At 40.2% G+C, this 19,784-nt stretch overlaps 1 pseudogene; it reads right to left on the bottom strand.

Annotated features, from left to right (window-relative positions):
* Positions 1-1,108: 1,108 nt before the first annotated feature.
* LOC121575869 lies at positions 1,109-18,770 on the bottom strand (annotated as a pseudogene).
* Positions 18,771-19,784: the final 1,014 nt, after the last annotated feature.

Raw genomic sequence — 19,784 nt, 5'->3', positions numbered from 1 at the left:
ATTACTTGTGTCATGCACAAAGTAGATGTCCTAACCGACTTGCCAAAACGATAGTTTGTTAACAAGAAATGTGTGGAGTGGTTGAAAAACAAGTTTTAATGACTCCAACCTAAGTTTATGTAAACTTCCGACTTCAACTGTATATTGCGTCAAGGATGCAAGGTGTCCCGATATCTTTTCCAACTGTCCCAATATATTTTCTGGTTTTAATGTCCATTCTAGAATGCCCTTTTAGCCAATCAGAAACGAGTATTCAACAATGCTGTGGTATAAAGTTTATTAACATCATATGTTCTAATTTGCTCATAAAATAGTAATTGAAGAAGATCTAAATGTATACTCCCACGAAACTGATTGAGATCGAATGATTAGCATGTAAACACAGTTTGGACATTTCACTGGTAAAACGTGAAGAATTATCATTCACGATTGACAGCGATGATGCCATAGCCTATTTTGAAATTAGGTGTGCCTAACTTGGTGTTTGAGGGTATAAAAAATATATATAATTTTCTTGAGACAATATGTGTGGGCCTAGGCAGATGTTGCAATTGGAAGATGCATTTTATGCATATTCTATAATGATATTCAATAGGCTACATCTGTCGGTACAAACTTTGAGGGGGGTGCGGCAAAATGTTTTTATTAATGTAGGCTACACTGCCCCACAAAATCATCCTGTTGTCCCGCATTTGGGTATTTTAAATGTGGTCACCCTAAACCCATCGGTTTCTGGACCAATCAGATGGTCCTGAATGTGTTCACCGAATAAGGGTCGGGAGGTACTCGGATCCAGACTCTTGTGGAGAAGAAACTAACGTCTGTGGGTGTGGAGTAGTGTTTTGCCGGAGCAAGGAGGCTGGGTAGCCAGGCAATACGTCATTTTGTATCTCTGTATATCTTTCTCTCTCCCTTCATCTTTCCCTCTCAGGGGCCATTCAAAATGGGATTAAATGCACACGTTAGGTGGAAGTGGGGCCATTTATTTCAACAGGTTTTTCTCATCACTATCCCATGTCATTATGAAAACATTGAATGTATTGGACAGCAGTTCTCTTTCCCACCACTTATCTTTTAATCAAATGTACTTCAGTCAGATTTTATCTTACATTATCTATTAATTATTCTCATGTCATGATGGTATGTCTATAGCACATACAGTGTGTTGAATTCATGTGAAACATGTGACTGATGTATTGTATGTTCTGATTGAGGAGGTTGACTGCTAGTGTACCAGGCTCAGACGGTCTTGAAGAGTCCAGACATGACGTAGTCGGTGTGGTTTCCATCGATGAGGCCGTTGCTATGGATGAACCAGCAGGGGACGTTCTCTCCATTCTTCACATCCCAGCGGAAGTCCCTCTGCCAGCCCCTGTGGAAAAAAAGCAAGGAGGAGAGACAATGATGAGAGAAGAGTGTGTGTGAAGACATCTAACTTGTCACTGTAAGCTCCTGTCCCTTCACTAGCATGGTGGCATCTGGTTTCTCTGGCTCCTCCCCTGGGCGCATGTCTCTCACCTCAAACTGCACCCCATGGTAAAACTGACCTGTATGGGGACAATACAATACATTTTTATTGATCAGATATAGAGACATTTTTCCAAATATATTGCAGAGTAAAACTCCAGCCAGCTGGCCCTGCCAATGACAGGTTATCCTGTGGCGCCCCCTGGCGATACCTAGCAGGCTGTGGATGCTGCGGGAGAAGAGGTGGCTGTCCAGGGTATAGAAGCCCAGATATTCCTGGTGGTAGGGGTGCTGTTTCCACACCTTGTGTAGGATGACCACAAACCGGACCGAGTCCCTGAGGGTGACAGTCAAGCTGCGGTCTTTGGTCACCTGCAGGTCCAAACTGTAGGAGGGGAGAGAGAAATAGAGGTGGTTTAACCAGGAGGACAGGGAGATAGGATGAAACATCAGATTCCCTTTCAACCTTCTGTGGTAGTAGGGGTACCAAGGGAGGTTGCAATAAAGCCAGAAACTCTGGTCTCTCTATATACAGTATATAAAGTTACATGGAAGCCAGAATGGGAATAGGTGGGTCGTTCCACCAATTCGGTGCCTTTCCACCAATTCTGTGCCAAAGAAAACTTCAGATGTCACCTAATTTTTACATTCTGCCATAAAGAACACATGTTCAACTTCATAAAAAAAGACGTTTTCCCATGTCAAGATGTTAAATACAAAATTACTATAGTTTATGCCAAATAAAGTAACAGGGTTGACTGCAACAGGGTTGACGAATTCATCTTAAATCAGCCATAAATCAACTTGTGACGGGGGAATTGAAGCTTGTTGCGTGCAACAGGGAGTGGCAATTGAATGCAAGCTTCACAATTGTTTTATTTTATTGTTAAAACATTTCTAGCCTGTCTATCTATGGGTAGCAGGGTTGACGTGTTATGCTTGACCCGCTCATTTTTCAACCACAAAACACCAGAAAATGGCCAGAAAGAGTAGAACCAGATCACCTGCCTTTACACTATGATTTGACTATTAGATGTTCAATATTTACTTTGAAAAAAATATTTTAAAAGGAATAGTTTCACCATATTAAAATGAGAGTTCAGTTCACATAACAGGGTTGACCTTAAAATGAGGGACAAATGTAAATGAATCACTAATCACATTAAATAAATAATCATCTTCAGAAATGACTTTTTTTCTTTTCTTTTTTTCTCTCTTAGGGGGTAGATCAGCTTTAATATTGCAGATAGATTGTAACTTCCATCAACGTAATTGTCTGTATCACTTCCAATTCCCCATATGTTTTTTTCCCCCTCGCATATACAGTGGGGAGAACAAGTATTTCATACACTGCCGATTTTGCAGGTTTTCCTACTTACAAAGCATGTAGAGGTCTGTCATTTTTATCATAGGTACACTTCAACTGTGAGAGACGGAATCTAAAACAAAAATCCAGAAAATCACATTGTATGATTTTTAAGTAATTAATTTGCATTTTATTGCATGACATAAGTATTTGATCACCTACCAACCAGTAAGAATTCCGGCTCTCACAGACCTGTTAGTTTTTCTTTAAGAAGCCCTCCTGTTCTCCACTCATTACCTGTATTAAGTGCACCTGTTTGAACTCGTTACCTGTATAAAAGACACCTATACATATATATATACATACATACATACATACATACATACATACATACATACACACATACATAAATATATACATACATATACATTTCCTTTTTTAAAACATATTTTCCTTTATTACTTTCCAACCCCACCACCCCTTCCCTAATTGGAGTAAACTAGTGAACAACAATGCTTAGGCCTCTACTTCCAGCTTATACATACTATATACATTTTATGGACACAGTCAATTTTACAATAATTATATTTTGTTTGTTTTTACTCCTGAACTTCCTCTACCCTCAACCTCTCTGATCATTTTCATGATGTCCATTTGGTTTGCTTCTATATGCCATATCTTTCTAACTGTGCTCTTTCACAAAAGCTCTCAACCTATAACCTATATACTTATTATGGACACAGTATGCTTACATTATTAGTTATCTTGTTAATATTAGTTGTTGTTAGTTGTTATTAGTCCCATCCTTCAAATCCATTCAACACCACCCATCTATCTCTTAACACCATCCATATTGGATTTCTATTTGCCATATATTGTGGTGTTTTACAAAAGTTCTGAACCTTTCTACTCTCATTGTTTCTACAGATTGTAAATTGAAAATAAACATTTTTGCTAAAAGTATTATTATATTATTGATCGATTGACTATGACTTTTCAGATCACCCAGTAATGCTATCTGCAGGGTTAGCTCCAGGTAAATATTGCAATTCTTTAGCCATTCCTGGACCTGTGTCCAAAAACAAGCTACAAATGGACAGTACCAAAACAAATGATCTAATGATTCTGTCTCTTCGCAGCAAAATCTGCAGAGCTGGGAAGATTGTATGCCCCATATAAATAACATTATATTGGTAGCAAGAATTTTATATAATAATTTAAATTGAAAAATTATATGTTTTGAAACCGGCGTCGTTTTGCATATCAGTTCATAAACACTATGCCATGGGATCGGTACGTCAAAAATCTCTTCCCAACTAATTTGCAATCTATATGGGATGGCTGTCAACCCTTTGGTCCTTAAATGAAACTGGTATACTTTGTTATTTATCACAGTTTTCTTTAACCAATTATGTTCTTTAACCCTCCCGTTGTCCTAGGGTCAAAATGACCCGCCACTGTGTTGAACCAACTTTATTTAATTTTTATATTTTTTGGATCATTTGTGAGAAGGAGGCAGTGATACTTTCTTTAAAGTCTCACTGCCTCCTTCTCACAAATGATCCCAAAAATATAAAAATTAAATAAAGTTGATTCAACACAGTGGCGGGTCATTTTGACCCTAGGACAACAGGAGGGTTAATGCAAGGCCGACAGATAAGTTCCTTGCATTTTCCCCCTTCCACTTTCCTCTTCCATTTTTGCGGTAATGCTGAAATTATTTGGTTGTAATTTTGGGTAGAGCAGACATTTTCATATGTTTTTGTTAGCTCATGTGCGACATAACTCCACCAGTCCTACCGATGATATGATTTATGAAGATTATATATTTTTTAAACATTTTGTCAAAAAAAATAATGTTTTTTATCAATTAGTATATTTGAGTTTAACCACAATATTTGTTGCATTATTTGTTCTGTCGTTTCTGGAGGATTACATTGAAATTGCAACCAACTTTCTATGGCTTGTTTTAGAAATAGTGATATTTGGGAGATGATTTCCTTTTCAAATAACTGAAAGTGTGAGGTTGTAATCTGAATAAAGGGAAAAAGGCCATTCTTGAACATTGGGTGAGACAATCTTACTAATTTGCTAGAGAACCAGTTCGGATTTAAGTATAACTTTTGTATGACTGAAGCTTTTAGTGACAGGTCTAATGCTTTAATATTTAATCATTTCTGTCCTCCGAATTCATATTCATTATATAAATAGGCCCGTTTAAATTTGTCTGGCTTGCCGTTTCAAATAAAATTGAATATTTTTTTCTCATATAATTAAAAAAACTGTTCGCTAGGCGTAGGCAAGACCATAAGCAAATAGGTAAACTGGGATAATACTAAAGAGTTAATCAAGGTGATTTTTCCACAAATTGACAGGTATTTACCTTTCCATGGTAGCAAGATCTAATCTATTTTTGCTAACTTTCTATTAAAATGTATTGGAGTGAGATCATTTATTTCATTTGGGATATGTATTCCGAGTATATCCACATCACCATCAGACCATTTTATTGGTAAACTACATGGTAATGTACATTTTTTATTTTTTAGTGATCCAATACGTAATATAGTACATTTATCATAATTTGGTTGTAATCCAGAGAGGTTAGAAAATGTATCTAGATCCTATATGAGGCTGTGGAGGGATTCAAGTTGTGGATTTAAAAGAAAACATGAATCATCAGTGTACAATGAAACCTTTGTTTTTAAGCCCTGGATTTCTAATCCTTTGATATTATTGTTGGATCTGATTTTAATAGCTAACATCTCGATGGCCATAATAAATAGATATGCCAATAGTGGACAACCTTGTTTCACTCCTCTTGACAGTTAAAAACTTTCTGAGAAATAGCCATTATTTACTATTTTACACCTAGGGTTACTATACATGATTTTAACCCCTTTTATAAGAGATTCTCCAAAATTGAAATGCTCCAGGCATTTATATATAAACCCCAGTCGTACTTTATCAAATGCCTTTTCGAAGTCTGCTATGAATAGCAGGCCTGGTTTCCCAGATTTTTCATAGTGTTCTATTGTTTCCAGTACTTGCCTTATATTATCTCCAATGTATCTTCCATGTAAAAAACCTGTCTGATTAGAATGAATAATGTCCGACAATACGTTTTTAATTCTATGTGCTATACATACTGAAGTGAAAGGGGCCTCCAATTTTTTTAATGGACTGGATCTTTGTATTTTCCAAATGCATCCTGTTTCAGTAATAATGAAATCAGACCTTCTTCTTGAGTGTCTGATAATCTACCATTTATATAGGAGTGGTTAAAACATGCTAATAACGGTCCTCTGAGTATATCAAAAAAGGTTTGGTATACCTCGACTGGTATGCCATCCAACCCTGGAGTTTTCCCGGACTTAAAGTCTTTAATTGCATCCAGAAGTTCCTCCTCTGTAATTTCACCTTCACATTAGTCTTTCTGTATGGCTGTTAATTTTACATTATCAATAGAAACAAAATCTCTACAATTAGCTTCAGTTAGAGGAGATGGAGGCGACTGAAACGAAAACATATGCTTAAAGTACTTTGTTTCCTCCTTCAAAATATAATTTGGTGAATCATGGGTGACTCCGTCATTTGTAACCAGTTTCAGTAAATTCTTTTTGGTAGCATTCCTATGCTGAAGATTAAAAAATAATTTGGTACATTTTCCCCCATATTCCATCCAGTTTGCTTTATTTTTATAATATATTACACTTGATCTTTCTTGAATAAGTTTCTCCATTTCTTTATGTTTTTCCTCTAATATATTCTGAGCCTCTATGTTACAGTTTTTATTGCTATCTATCTGTTCTGTTAGACCTTCTATTTCCTTTGTTAGTATGGACTCTTTTGACCTAAATTGCTTTTGTTTTCGAGATAAGTACTGAATTGCATGGCCTCTAAAGGCACATTTAAAGGTGTCCCATACAATAAGGGGATTTGCTGTACCTATGTTATGTCGGAAAAAATCAGTTATGAATTCCTCTGTCCTAGTTAAAAACAAGTTATCAGCCAATAGGCTTTGATTAAATTTCCAATATCCTCGACCACGTGGAAATTCAGTAAGAGTAATGTGTATGCCAATTATATGATGGTCCGACCGCATTCTGTCCCCATCAACACTTTTTAAACTTTTGGTGCCAACGAGAATTACATAAGAAAGAAGTCAAGACGACTAGCTTGATTGAGTCTCCGCCATGTATATCTCACTAGATCAGGATATTTAAGCCTCCATATATCACCCCGCTCCTCCGCACACTCCACTGGCTTCCAGTTGAGGCTCGCATCTACTACAAGACCATGGTGCTTGCCTACGGAGCTGTGAGGGGAGCGGCACCTCCTTACCTTCAGGCTCTGATCAGACCCTACACCCAAACGAGGGCACTACGTTCATCCACCTCTGGCCTGCTAGCCCCCCTACCTCTACGGAAGCACAGTTCCCGCTCAGCCCAGTCAAAGCTATTCGCTGCTTTGGCACCCCAATGGTGGAACAAGCTCCCCCACGACGCCAGGACAGCGGAGTCACTGACCACCTTCCGGAGACACTTGAAACCCTACCTCTTTAAGGAATACCTGGAATAGTATAAAAGTAATACTTCTTCTCCAATGGGAGAAGTATATTTCGCCCCCCCATTCCTTTTTCCACGCAACTTCATCTAGAATTGTTGAATGAGTTTCCTGTAAACAATAGATATTATATACCTTCTCTTTGAGCCATGTAAATATTGTTCTTCTTTTGTTATTATCTGCTAAGCCATTACAATTATAACTAGCTATACTTATTTCACCATATACCATAATGAGATACAAGTTTCAAAACTATTTATCATTATACTGTATATGTTTGTAAATTTACCCATAAAAAATACCATAGTGATTGAATGTCCATATAGCTGTACCATGATATTTGCATTGCTACTAAGTAACCCTCCAATTGTTCTCCACTAATTCCCGCGCTAAAGCCCCTCCCCGTCCCAAATTGGGCCGTCATCCCAGTGATCGGCATACCACCCCCGTCCCTCCGGATCCCTAGGGCCCCAAGAGGCCAGGACCCATCCATCGAAAACAGCACACAGTGCCACCCACAAAACAGAAGCAGGTCTGCCGCCAAAAGCATTTTCAATGCTCTCACCTCAATATATATATATATATATATATATATATATATATATATATATATAGCTATTTAAAAATATATATCTATTCAAATATCTTGCATATCTTATTTTCCAGCATTATCAATTAATATGCGTAATAATGTCGGCAGTTCATGCATAGGATTTTAACCTATAACCCGGATTGCCATTGTATTACATTACATTTTTGACAAGTAATTATTATTTTAGCAAACAATTAGTGGTTCATCCTATATTCTCCCTAACATCCTTACCCCCCTTGCAACAGATGTGGGATAAACACACACGCACATACTCTAACACACTCAACCCCTTTCCTCCACAATCAACCATAAAATCAGATGCTCAACGGTTGTTACATCCCAGAGCCCAACTCAAGAAAGGACCTGATTTATGAATGCATATACGAATGCATATACAGTTACAGCTGTTTGAGAAAGAATGCAAGATTGAGAAAAAATTGACAACAATGTGAGATTTGATTAATCTATTTAATCTATGTCAAGTCCTAGGTGATGGAGATCAGATCCACCCTCTTCACCTGAGACACAAACACTCTGGTCCCCTGTTGTAACCATTTTTCCCAAGCATCTCCGTGCAGTCAGACCTTTGATTATTTTGTGCCACCTGGGCCACAATGATAAGCCCCCTCTCTGATTGTCCGAGTGTGACCCCCTCTCCATGGGTTACTGCAGCCAGTGTTGCCAGCACTGCCACTACCTGGGTGGGGGTACCCCACCGGAATCCCCACCGGCTAGGTACAAGGTCGTCAAGGTTCTCATTAGCAGCTTTGAGAATTTCCTTGTATATTATGCTCTCCCGTCAGGGGGCTCTGGCTTTGTAGGACTAACCTTGCCAGGCAGGCTCAGAATCTTGAGGGGGCGATGCTGCTCAAGTAGGTCTCTGACCGCATTTATTTTTCTGTTTTGGCTGCATATAGTCAACTCACAGCAGGTCCATAAAACAGATGGGGACTTCACTTTGGTGTATGGGTCGCTCAGGTGGGTGTCTAGGATATAGGGTTGGGGATCGTTCCATCATGATAGGACAATAAATAAATAAATATTAGATGTATACTATATTTTAAAACGTATATCCCTCATCTGCACAAAATTGAAAGCTCTCTCTCACAACCCCTGCTCACAGGCACAAGTTGGTTCTGGGATATGCAACCATTTCCTTTCTCAATCACTTAAAGCCACACTTATTCAAACACAAAAACGCACACCACACCTTCCATCACAATTCATCCACACATACCCACATACTGTGCCTTCTATGTCTTCTGTTTGCTATGTTTTTATCTCCACTATGTTGATTGAGTACTTGTGTTCTAATTTAGTTGTATTTGAAGATGTATTCTTTTGCTTGTTATCTTTTCTTTTAATACCGTCTTTTCCCTTTATAAAATACTATACCTACTATAAATGTGCATTATTATTACAATCCCTACCATGGCTAGTATTGGGTGTTCCATTATTCGACTCCTCTATTAGAACTTTCAGAATAGCCATGGAGTGGTCTTTGTATCACGGAACATTTGGTTGTCAATATACAGTTTATCGACAACAAGAGCATCACGCTTCCCTTTTGATCTATTTTCCTTGAAGACTGGGTACAGAACTATTTTTTTGTTGTTTTTTTGGGTAGATCAGCTTAATATTGCAGATAGATTGTAACTTCCATCAATGTTATTGTCTGCATCACTTCCAATCCCCCATGTTTTTTTATATATATACTCCCCTTTATTACTTTTCAACCCCGCCATCCTTTCCCTACTTGGGATAAATTAGTGAACAACAATGCTTAGGCCTCTACTTCCAGCGTATACTTACTATCTACATTTTATGGACACAGTCAATTTTACAATAATTCTATTTTATTTGTTTTTGCTCCTGAACTTCTTCTACTCTCAACCTCTCCGATCATTTTCATGATGTCCATCCGGTTTGCTTCTATATGCCATATCTTTCTAACTGTGCTCTTTCCCAAAAGCTCCCAACATACAACCTATATACTTATTATGGACACAGCATGCTTACATTATTAGTTATCTTGTTGTTAATATTTGTTGTTAGTTGTTATTAGTCCCATCCTTCAACTCCATTCAATACCTCTCATCTATCTCTTAACACCATCCATATATGATTTCTATTTGCCATATATATTTCAACTGTACTGTGATGTTTTACAAAAGTTCTGAACCTTTCTATCTCATTGCTTCTACGGATTGTGAATTAAAATTAAACATTTTTGCTAAAAGTATTATTATATTATTGATCGATTGACTATGACTTTTCAGATCACCCAGTAATGCTATCTGCAAGGTTAGCTCCAGGTAAATATTGCAATCCTTTAGCCATTCCTGGACCTGTGTCCAAAAACAAGCCACAAATGGACAGAACCAAAACAAATTATCTAATGTTTCTGTCTCTTCACAGAAGAGTACAGAACTTTGCGCCGTTCTGCAATCTCCCTCGGGAACTGATCATGCATGCCTATTTTCGTGCCAGCAAGTATTTTACCTAGGCTTTTAACCATTACTTTATCCTTAAAAAACGCAAATTTGGCAACAATTGGATGCTCATATCTCTGTCCTCTTTGTCCGAAATGGTGTACACGTTCGAGTTGGATTTTGTCGACAGCCTCAAGTGGAATTTGAAGCGCTGTAAGAAAGAAGTCCTTCACAATTTTTTTCTGTAATCTCTCCCTCTTTTTCCTGGATACCCGTAAGTACTAGATTTTCTCTCATCGATCTAGTTTCTATGTCTAGTAAGGCATCTCTCAGAAAGTTGTTCTCCTTTTTACGTTCCTTAACGTCCGTTTCCATCCTAGTGACTGTCCCTTTTAGTTTTTTTGTATCGCTCTCCATTATCGCAGCTTTTCCGTCACTCATTTCAAGACTCACCTTCAACTCTTTTACATCATTACTGACCAACTCTAGTATGCCCAGTTTGTCATTTATCGACTTCAACAAGTCGCTTTCCACACTTACCAGTCCCAGTGGTGAAAAGCATAAATAATCTGTATCAGTCGAGGAGTCGCGTTTTCTCTTGGAGATTGATTCTCCTTGATTATCTTCCGTCATGTTTGGGTGTTGCGTGTTGTTGTAATATTTGTCGATACATTTCTCTAGCCTTATAATTAGGTTTGTGTTATTATCCAGATTGAATGTTATTACCCTCGAATATATGAAATGTTAATATTTAGTATAACTTACTGATATTAAATATTATCTTTTTATCTTGAGGTGATTTTTACCGCTGTGTATTCAATACGCCATCTTGTACAGTGAGGGAAAAAAGTATTTGATCCCCTGCTAATTTTGTACGTTTGCCCACTGACAAAGACATGATCAGTCTATAATTTTAATGGTAGGTTTATTTGAACAGTGGGAGACAGAATAACAACAACAAAATCCAGAAAAACGCATGTCAAAAATGTTATAAATTGATTTGCATTTTAATGAGGGAAATAAGTATTTGACCCCTCTGCAAAACATGACTTAGTACTTGGTGGCAAAACCCTTGTTGGCAATCACAGAGGTCAAACGTTTCTTGTAGTTGGCCACCAGGTTTGCACACATCTCAGGAGGGATTTTGTCCCACTCCTCTTTGCAGATCTTCTCCAAGTCATTATGGTTTCGAGGCTGACGTTTGGCAACTCGAACCTTCAGCTCCCTCCACAGATTTTCTATGGGATTAAGGTCTGGAGACTGGCTAGGACACTCCAGGACCTTAATGTGCTTCTTCTTGAGCCACTCCTTTGTTGCCTTGGCCATGTGTTTTGGGTCATTGTCATGCTGGAATACCCATCCACAACCCATTTTCAATGCCCTGGCTGAGGGAAGGAGGTTCTCACCCAAGATTTGACGGTACATGGCCCCGTCCATCGTCCCTTTGATGCGGTGAAGTTGTCCTGTCCCCTTAGCAGAAAAACACCCCCAAAGCATAATGTTTCCACCTCCATGATTGACGGTGGAGATGGTGTTCTTGGGGTCATAGGCAGCATTCCTCCTCCTCCAAACACGGCGAGTTGAGTTGATGCCAAAGAGCTCCATTTTGGTCTCATCTGACCACAACACTTTCACTCAGTTCTCCTCTGAATCATTCAGATGTTCATTGGCAAACTTTAGACGGGCCTGTATATGTGCTTTCTTGAGCAGGGGTACCTTGCGGGCGCTGCATGATTTCAGTCTTTCACGGCGTAGTGTGTTACCAATTGTTTTCTTGGTGACTATGGTCCCACCTGCCTTGAGATCATTGACAAGATCCTCCCGTGTAGTTCTGGGCTGATTCCTCACCGTTCTCATGATCATTGCAACTCCACGAGGTGAGATCTTGCATGGAGCCCCAGGCCGAGGGAGATTGAAGGTTCTTTTGTGTTTCTTCAATTTGCGAATAATCGCACCAACTGTTGTCACCTTCTCATCAAGCTGCTTGGCGATGGTCTTGTAGCCCATTCCAGCCTTGTGTAGGTCTACAATCTTGTCCCTGACATCCTTGGAGAGCTCTTTGGTCTTGGCCATGGTGGAGAGTTTGGAATCTGATTGATTGATTGCTTCTGTGGACAGGTGTCTTTTATACAGGTAACAAGCTGAGATTAAAAGAGTGTGCTCCTAATCTCAGCTTGTTACCTCTATAAAAGACACCTGGGAGTCAGAAATCTTTCTGATTGAGAGGGGGTCAAATACTTATTTCCCTCATTAAAATGCAAATCAATTTATAACATTTTTGACATGCGTTTTTCTGGATTGTTTTGTTGTTATTCTGTCTCTCACTGTTCAAATAAACCTACCATTAAAATTATAGACTGATCATTTCTTTGTCAGTGGGCAAACGTACAAAATCAGCAGGGGATCAAATACTTTTTTCCCTCACTGTATACCTGCCCTGACTTTGTCAAAGCAACAAAATAACTAGGGCTTTACAATGATGGTGAAAACCTGGAGAAATGTTGGGGTTACGTGGGTTAAAATCTTCCCTAGAAGTAGTGGGGGCACAGAGGGACATGTCATAATGCAGAATTTCACCACTTTAGCAAGTCTTTATTCATATTAAAAACAGCTTTATTGAATTCTCCATGTGGTCTATATTAAAGGCCACTTCATTTAATATAACAGGCTTTTAAAATTAAATATTGGTGCACAATGTCTACTTAAAATATCAAAGGGACGCAAAAGGCACTCTTCGTGGAACGACCCAGGTAAGAGGGACTTACTTGGCTCCCTTGAGAGAGGCCGTGTCAGACCAGAGGAGTTTGGCCTGCTTGCCATCCTGGGACACAGTGATGTCATGAGTGGTCACCTCCAGTCTCAACCCCAGCCCCTGGTGAACAATGCCAAAGGGGCCACCTTCTTATCCCCAATGGTCTAACCGTTGACCAAAATACCTGCAAGGCAGATTGAGGCAAGCTGTTGGTGTTATGTTTGAATGGTTCATAGTGTAGTTTTGATATTTGTTATCTATTTTATGAAACAAGTGTCATGGTTTGGTTTCATGCCTTATAACATTCAAAGACGCATTACTGTCAAAGGTTGGTTAATTTCAAATAATGCATCATTTCTACAGCTATAACTGTGTACTTGAATAAAGTGTAATTTCTGTAGTCATTGAGTGGTTCATATTTACCTGCCAGCTGGTCTCTCACTAGGTTGAAGATGGTACCAGGCCTGTCGTCTATGTTAAAGTAGAGTGCATCCTCCCGCTCTGGCAACTCAATCATGAAGGTCTCCATCCACTGCAGGGTTAAAAACAGATTGTTCCAGTTATAAAATTTGATTTGGTTGAGGCTAAGCCCATTCAGACTTTGGATCACTCTCTGTAGTCCTAATGTGGCATGACAGCATTGTGGACATCGCAAATACTAAATATGGTTCAGTTGGTCTTTAAGACACTGTTGGTTTTTTCCTTTATTTTGGCAGTTAACTATATATCCATTTGTTTTAAATTGTATGTTGACTGTTAGTTTTTTTGTTTTTGTTTTTTGTGTGCTAAAAGAAGCACAGATTGTAGCCTGTGAAAGCAACCCATTTTTGAGACAGTCCCAGACAATCCCGAAGTAACCCATGTCTGACACGAGGGTCACTCTGAATGAAGGGGGACTCACAAAAGTATGTGGGTGTGCTCTGCATGTGGGGTACAGAAGGACCTGAAAATCACACCAAAGATGTCAGATGGCAAATAAAGTTCACGTTCAAAGTGGTCAAATGTATTAAACAGATTTCCTCTGAACATAACATGGTGTATATTACCATCCAATACTGTCAGTTTCTAACCACAAATAATTTGGTGTCAGCTTTCCATGTCATAAATTCAGGTGATCCAGTATAATGACATATAAAGCCATTCAGATGAAGGATCCAGTCCTGTCCATTCATGGCAGGTTCTTACCCAATCTCTGGGCTTTCTGCCTTTCATCTGTCAAACAGCAGCAGGAGAAAGCAGTCAGACACACACCTTTGACAATCCATAAAATGATTTTTATAACCACTGAGATAAACATGTCAGATAAGACATGCCAGATGTACTGGTTGTCTCCCCCTATCCCCTGCCATACCACTGGGTTTCATACCCTCGGTCAGCTTGTCGGCGATGAGGAGGTCCTCTTCCCCCTTGTCAATCTCAGGCTTGGTGACCACCATGGAGGTAAGAGGGGTGACGAAGCTGTACTGCAGGGACATCTCCAGCGCCTGGTTAGTGGCATTCCCCTTCTCCTCCGCGGTGCCAGTCTCTCTTACAGAAAACCATAGGATGAATGGTGTTATTGCATTAGGTTTGGGTTAGAGGTTAGGTTTGGTTTAACTTGGGTTAGGTTTGGTTTAACTTACACCGCGGGGCAGAAAATAATGGAATATTTACAAATGTAGTTACTTTAATATAACCAGCTCCATTCATTAGATCCCAACTCTAAGATCTCAACCACCAGTGTGTGTTAGGCATTTTGATTATTCTAAGCCACCATTTTATTCTGGAGTGTTCACCAGACATCAGTAATAGCAGTTAACTGATCACACTGACCTCTTGCTCAACAGTTGTTGGATGGTGAGGTAGGCCCAAAGACGCGCAGTGAAATCCCCAAAGATGTACTCCTGCTCAGGGTACAGTATGTCCCACTCCTGGGCACTAGCCTGGCCTTTGACAATAAAGTCCTCCTCAAACTAAAAAGAGAGTGAGGGAGTGAGAAAGAGAGTTGGGTTAAGCATTGTGCAATACTGAACATAATGAGTGCACAATGCCCTTCAGGTGCAAAGACAGTCTTTCTAATCTCAGTATCAGGGTTGTGCCTGTCTGTTCCTCACCCGCTGCGCAAACACCTCCACCAGGAAGTTATCCAAGCTATTATCAGTGAGCCAGCCAGCTACCACAATCTCTGAGCCGTTGAACAGCTGCTTGTAGTGGCTGGTGGTCAGAGAGTTTACATTTTTTTACATTTTTAGTCATTTAGCAGACGCTCTTATCCAGAGCGACTTACAGTTAGTGAGTACATACATATTTGTATTTATTTGTCATACTGGCCCCCCGCGGGAATCGAACCCACAACCCTGGCGTTGCAAACACCATGCTCTACCAACATCCCTGCCGGCCATTCCCTCCCCTACCCTTATCTTAGCTCATTGGTCACCATAGCAGCACCCACCCGTAGTCTGCGCTCCAGCAGGTATATCTCTCTGGTCATTCCCAAAGCCAACACCTCCTTTGGCCGCCATTCCTTCCAGTTCTCTGCTGCCAATGACTGGAACGAATTGCAAAAATCTCTGAAGCTGGAGACTCTTATCTCCCTCAATAACTTTAAGCATCAGTTGTCAGAGCACCTTACCGATCACTGCACCTGTACACAGCCCATCTGAAATTAGCCCACCCAACTACCTCATCCCTATATTGTTATTTATTTTGCTCTTTTGCACCCCAGTATCTCTATTTGCACATAATCTCTTGCACATCTAGCATTCCAGTGTTAATACTATTGTAATTATTCTGCACTATAGCCTATTTATTGCCTTACCTCCATAACTTGCTACATTTGCACACACTGTATATATATTTTCTGTTGTATTTCTGACTTTATGTTTTTTTTTTTTTTTTTTACCCCATATGTAACTCTGTGTTGTTTTTATTGCACTACTTTGCTTTATCTTGGCCAGGTCGCAGTTGTAAATGAGAACCTGTTCTCAACTGGCTTACCTGGTTAAATAAAGGTGAAATAAAAAAATTAATTTAAAAAAAGGACGACGCTGGGCCAATTGTGCGCCGCCCCATGGGTCTCCCGGTCACGGCCGGCTACGACAGAGCCTGGATTCAAACCAGGATCTCTAGTGGCACAGCTAGCACTGCGATGCAGTGCCTTAGACCACTGCGCCACTCGGGAGATTAGAGTTCACCAAGTTGTCAGGGTAACGCAGGTCCACCTCGGAGAGGATCTTATATTATTTTCTACAGTGTATTATCACTAATGCCAATATGCAGGATCAATGTACGACCTACCAAGGACCTACATAGTTTAACCCATCCTGTGACGCTCCCTATCAATGATATGGTAAAACCAGAAAAACACTGAAAAGTGACTATTGTGAGATTTGGGACACAGCCCTGGTCCACACCTAAAGCTGGATAGTGGCGTCAGAGCCCTCGTAGATCCTCCGGGCCAGTCCCTGGTTCTGTCTAGACATCACATCCAGAAAGGAGTAGTCCACGTCATTCCCAAAGCCCAGACAGAACAGAGACATGTTCCCACCCATAGCTTGACGGACATTCTCCTGAATCTGTGGCGTAGAAGACACTCCTGTACACAACCACACATGGCTGGACCAGTAAACACATGTACCATGACCTTACTGGCTTGATCTAATATAAAGCAATACATCAGCTGGCTACTTCAATGTTAAAATGGCGGCCCAACCAAATAAGTGAGATCAAAAGGAAGGAAACCTGAATGGACCTGAGTTGGGCATTCCATCTGTCAGTAAGATAATCATAGACACACGCTTCTTGTCTTGTACGTCTTTCATCATTATGTCCACAGCGTTCATCAGAGCACCATTTATATCTGTCACTAAAAGGAGAACAGGACACAAAATAAATCCAGGTGTTTACAAAAATAAATATTAGATAGATATAATTTCGTAAGTTCCCTCATAAATGCACCTCACTCAGCTTTAGCATGCTGCTTGCCCAAGTGTTGTACTGCCATAGTTTCACTACTATACTCCTAGCGACACAAACCTCATTAATGATTTCTCCTTTATGTGTCACCACATTCCCATTAAACACATATGACTCACTTCCGCTGTGATGTACTTGTTCGACAAATACTTTGGCTTCAGCCACATTTTCCGTGGTGGCCTTGGTCAAATATCCCTTCCATGTTGAGATTCGGTGGTCAGATGTGACAATTTCAAAGTAGTCGTTCTCATGCAGGTCATTCAGGATAGTCAGCATAGCTTCCCTTGTCTATGAGAGATCAAAGGCTCTCAGGTCAATCTGAACATCTCTCTCTCACACACACACACACACTATTTCTCTCCTCTCTTACCTGCTGCATTTTGTTTCCATACATTGACCCACTCCTGTCAATGACGAACACTACATTCTTTGGAACTCGGGGTAAGTTCGGAGGAACAAAGAAGTGCACAAAGTACACATTCACTATCTGAAAAAGACATGCTGAACATCATTAAGACTTGAACACCATGAATTGATGGAATTGACCCCAATACTGATACTGTATCATATTCAACACAGCTAACCTGGATGTCACCAAGGGTCTCAGCTCGGTTCACGTCATATTTGATAAAGAAATTCCCATCAATCAGGGTGCCGTCACAACCCGGGCACTTTTCTCTGCTGGTCCAGTGTTGGGCAGAATGAGATGTGTGCCTGAGTGAGGGAGGAAAACACAATTTAATACAATGGAAACACAAAACAACACACTTCAACACAGCAAAATTGTATTAATCTATTTGGGATGATAGGCCCCATATGCATTTGTTTCATAGAACAAAACAGAATTATACCTTTCTGTCAGTGACTGTTTTCTCCACCAGAGGGAGAAGCTCATTGGAGATGAAGGTTCCATAGCCGTCCAGGAAGGCAATTCCCTGGGGTTCATAGATATCTGCCACAATCTGTCACAGAGACATGGACCGGATCGATGAGACACAGGACTGAGTAGTCAAGATGATGAGAAAAGTGCTGTTTTGGGGTATAGGGTGTAAACATCTACAGACCTCAAAGTGCTGGACTAGCTGCTTGGGTTTGACCCGGGTCATGATCTCGTACTGGCCCAGTTTACGCTGAAGCAACTCCTCGTAGGTCAGAATGAAGGTGACGTTACTATTGGCCGCAATGTTCACAGACACTGAAAACTTCTCCATCTTCCTCCCTGATGCCCTAGAGTACACAGACAAACACGGGTACAGAACAATCACATTTTAAACAAAACACAGGCTGCTATAAAAGAGTATAGAAGTGCTTGGTGTAACGGAAACATAATGTTTGTTCCCTCCTCATTGCCCTGGTCCACTCACTTGACCAGTCCTGCAATCTGCCCTGTGGAAACAGCTTTCTCATACTGCTTCTTGGCTTTCTCCTTCTCCTTCACATTTTAGTCATTTAGCAGATGCTCTTATCCAGAGCGACTTACAGTAGTGAGGTACACCCACAACCCTGGCGTTGCAAACACCATGCTCTACCAACTGAGCTACATGGGACTTCACCTCACCCGTGTACATCTGACCCTCTATCTCCCTGAGATACAAAAACACAGTCATTCAAACAAACAAACACACATATGCATTCACACACAGACACCCACACACTTCTACACATGACATGACTGCTGACTGACATGCTGAAGTTGGTGATGAAGGCAGTCTTGGGCAGATCCACCTCGAAGAACACTTCCTGAGAGGAGTTGGCCTTGTTCAGAGCACTAGAGGTTATGACCGTGTGAGCGAAACGAGACGCCACCTTACAGTCCACCTTTACACTCTACACCTCCACCTGAGAGAGCGAGAGAGAGAGGAAAAGAGAGAGGAAGAGAGAGAGAAAGAGAGAGAGGATAGAGATATATAGGAAAAAAGAGAGAGAAACAGCAACAGAAACAGAAGTGTTTTGAAATGTGTTTGTGTGAGTAATGACTATCTAATGTGCCTGTAAAAAGCTCACATTTTCTGAAAACGTATTTTCCAGTTACAGCTGAATAGTGTGGAGTAAGCTGCATTGACTACAGGATTACTTCCAAAACAAATTATTACAGCTGTACCCTTGTGAAAGAGTACAGATGGTTCAGTGATTCCATTTAAAAGACTATAAGTCAATCTGGGTGAGTCCATAAAGGCATGGATTCCTAGTGATGAAGATGGTGATAGATTATCATTATCCTCACAAAGACAATGTAAATATTGTGTATTTCCTTACCTCCACATTATCTGTACTTCTTTTCTATAAAAAATAAAAAGATTCAGACAGTATTATTAATGTCCTTTTTTACAGTGTACACAGGGACAGGTCTCACGTCGGGAACAGTAACTTCATTGATTGGTCTGAAATCCTGGACCATTCTCCACTTCCCAGTATCTCCCTTTTTCACAGGAAGAATAGGCGTGTTCCAATTTGAATTGGTCAAGTAGATGACTTTTCCACTGTGCAAACCCTTCAGAGTTGGTTCAATTCCCCTAGTCTTCTCCTCACTCAATGGGTATTGAGACCTCCAAACAGGAACCTTCAACCTGCTATCTGTCCGTACCAGAATCTGTACAGGTGGCACATTGACCAAAACCACATCTTCTGGACTGGTTGTCCATAGGTGACTAGGAATTTGTGAGAGTAAGTTGTCAGTGTCAGGGTGGTCATTTCCCTACCATGGAACCTGGCTCT

The sequence above is a fragment of the Coregonus clupeaformis genome, chromosome 10 (assembly GCF_020615455.1).
Source record: "Coregonus clupeaformis isolate EN_2021a chromosome 10, ASM2061545v1, whole genome shotgun sequence".
Taxonomy (NCBI): domain Eukaryota; kingdom Metazoa; phylum Chordata; class Actinopteri; order Salmoniformes; family Salmonidae; genus Coregonus; species Coregonus clupeaformis.
Note: the sequence above shows the minus strand (reverse complement) of the source record. Positions and strands in the feature narration are given on the sequence as shown.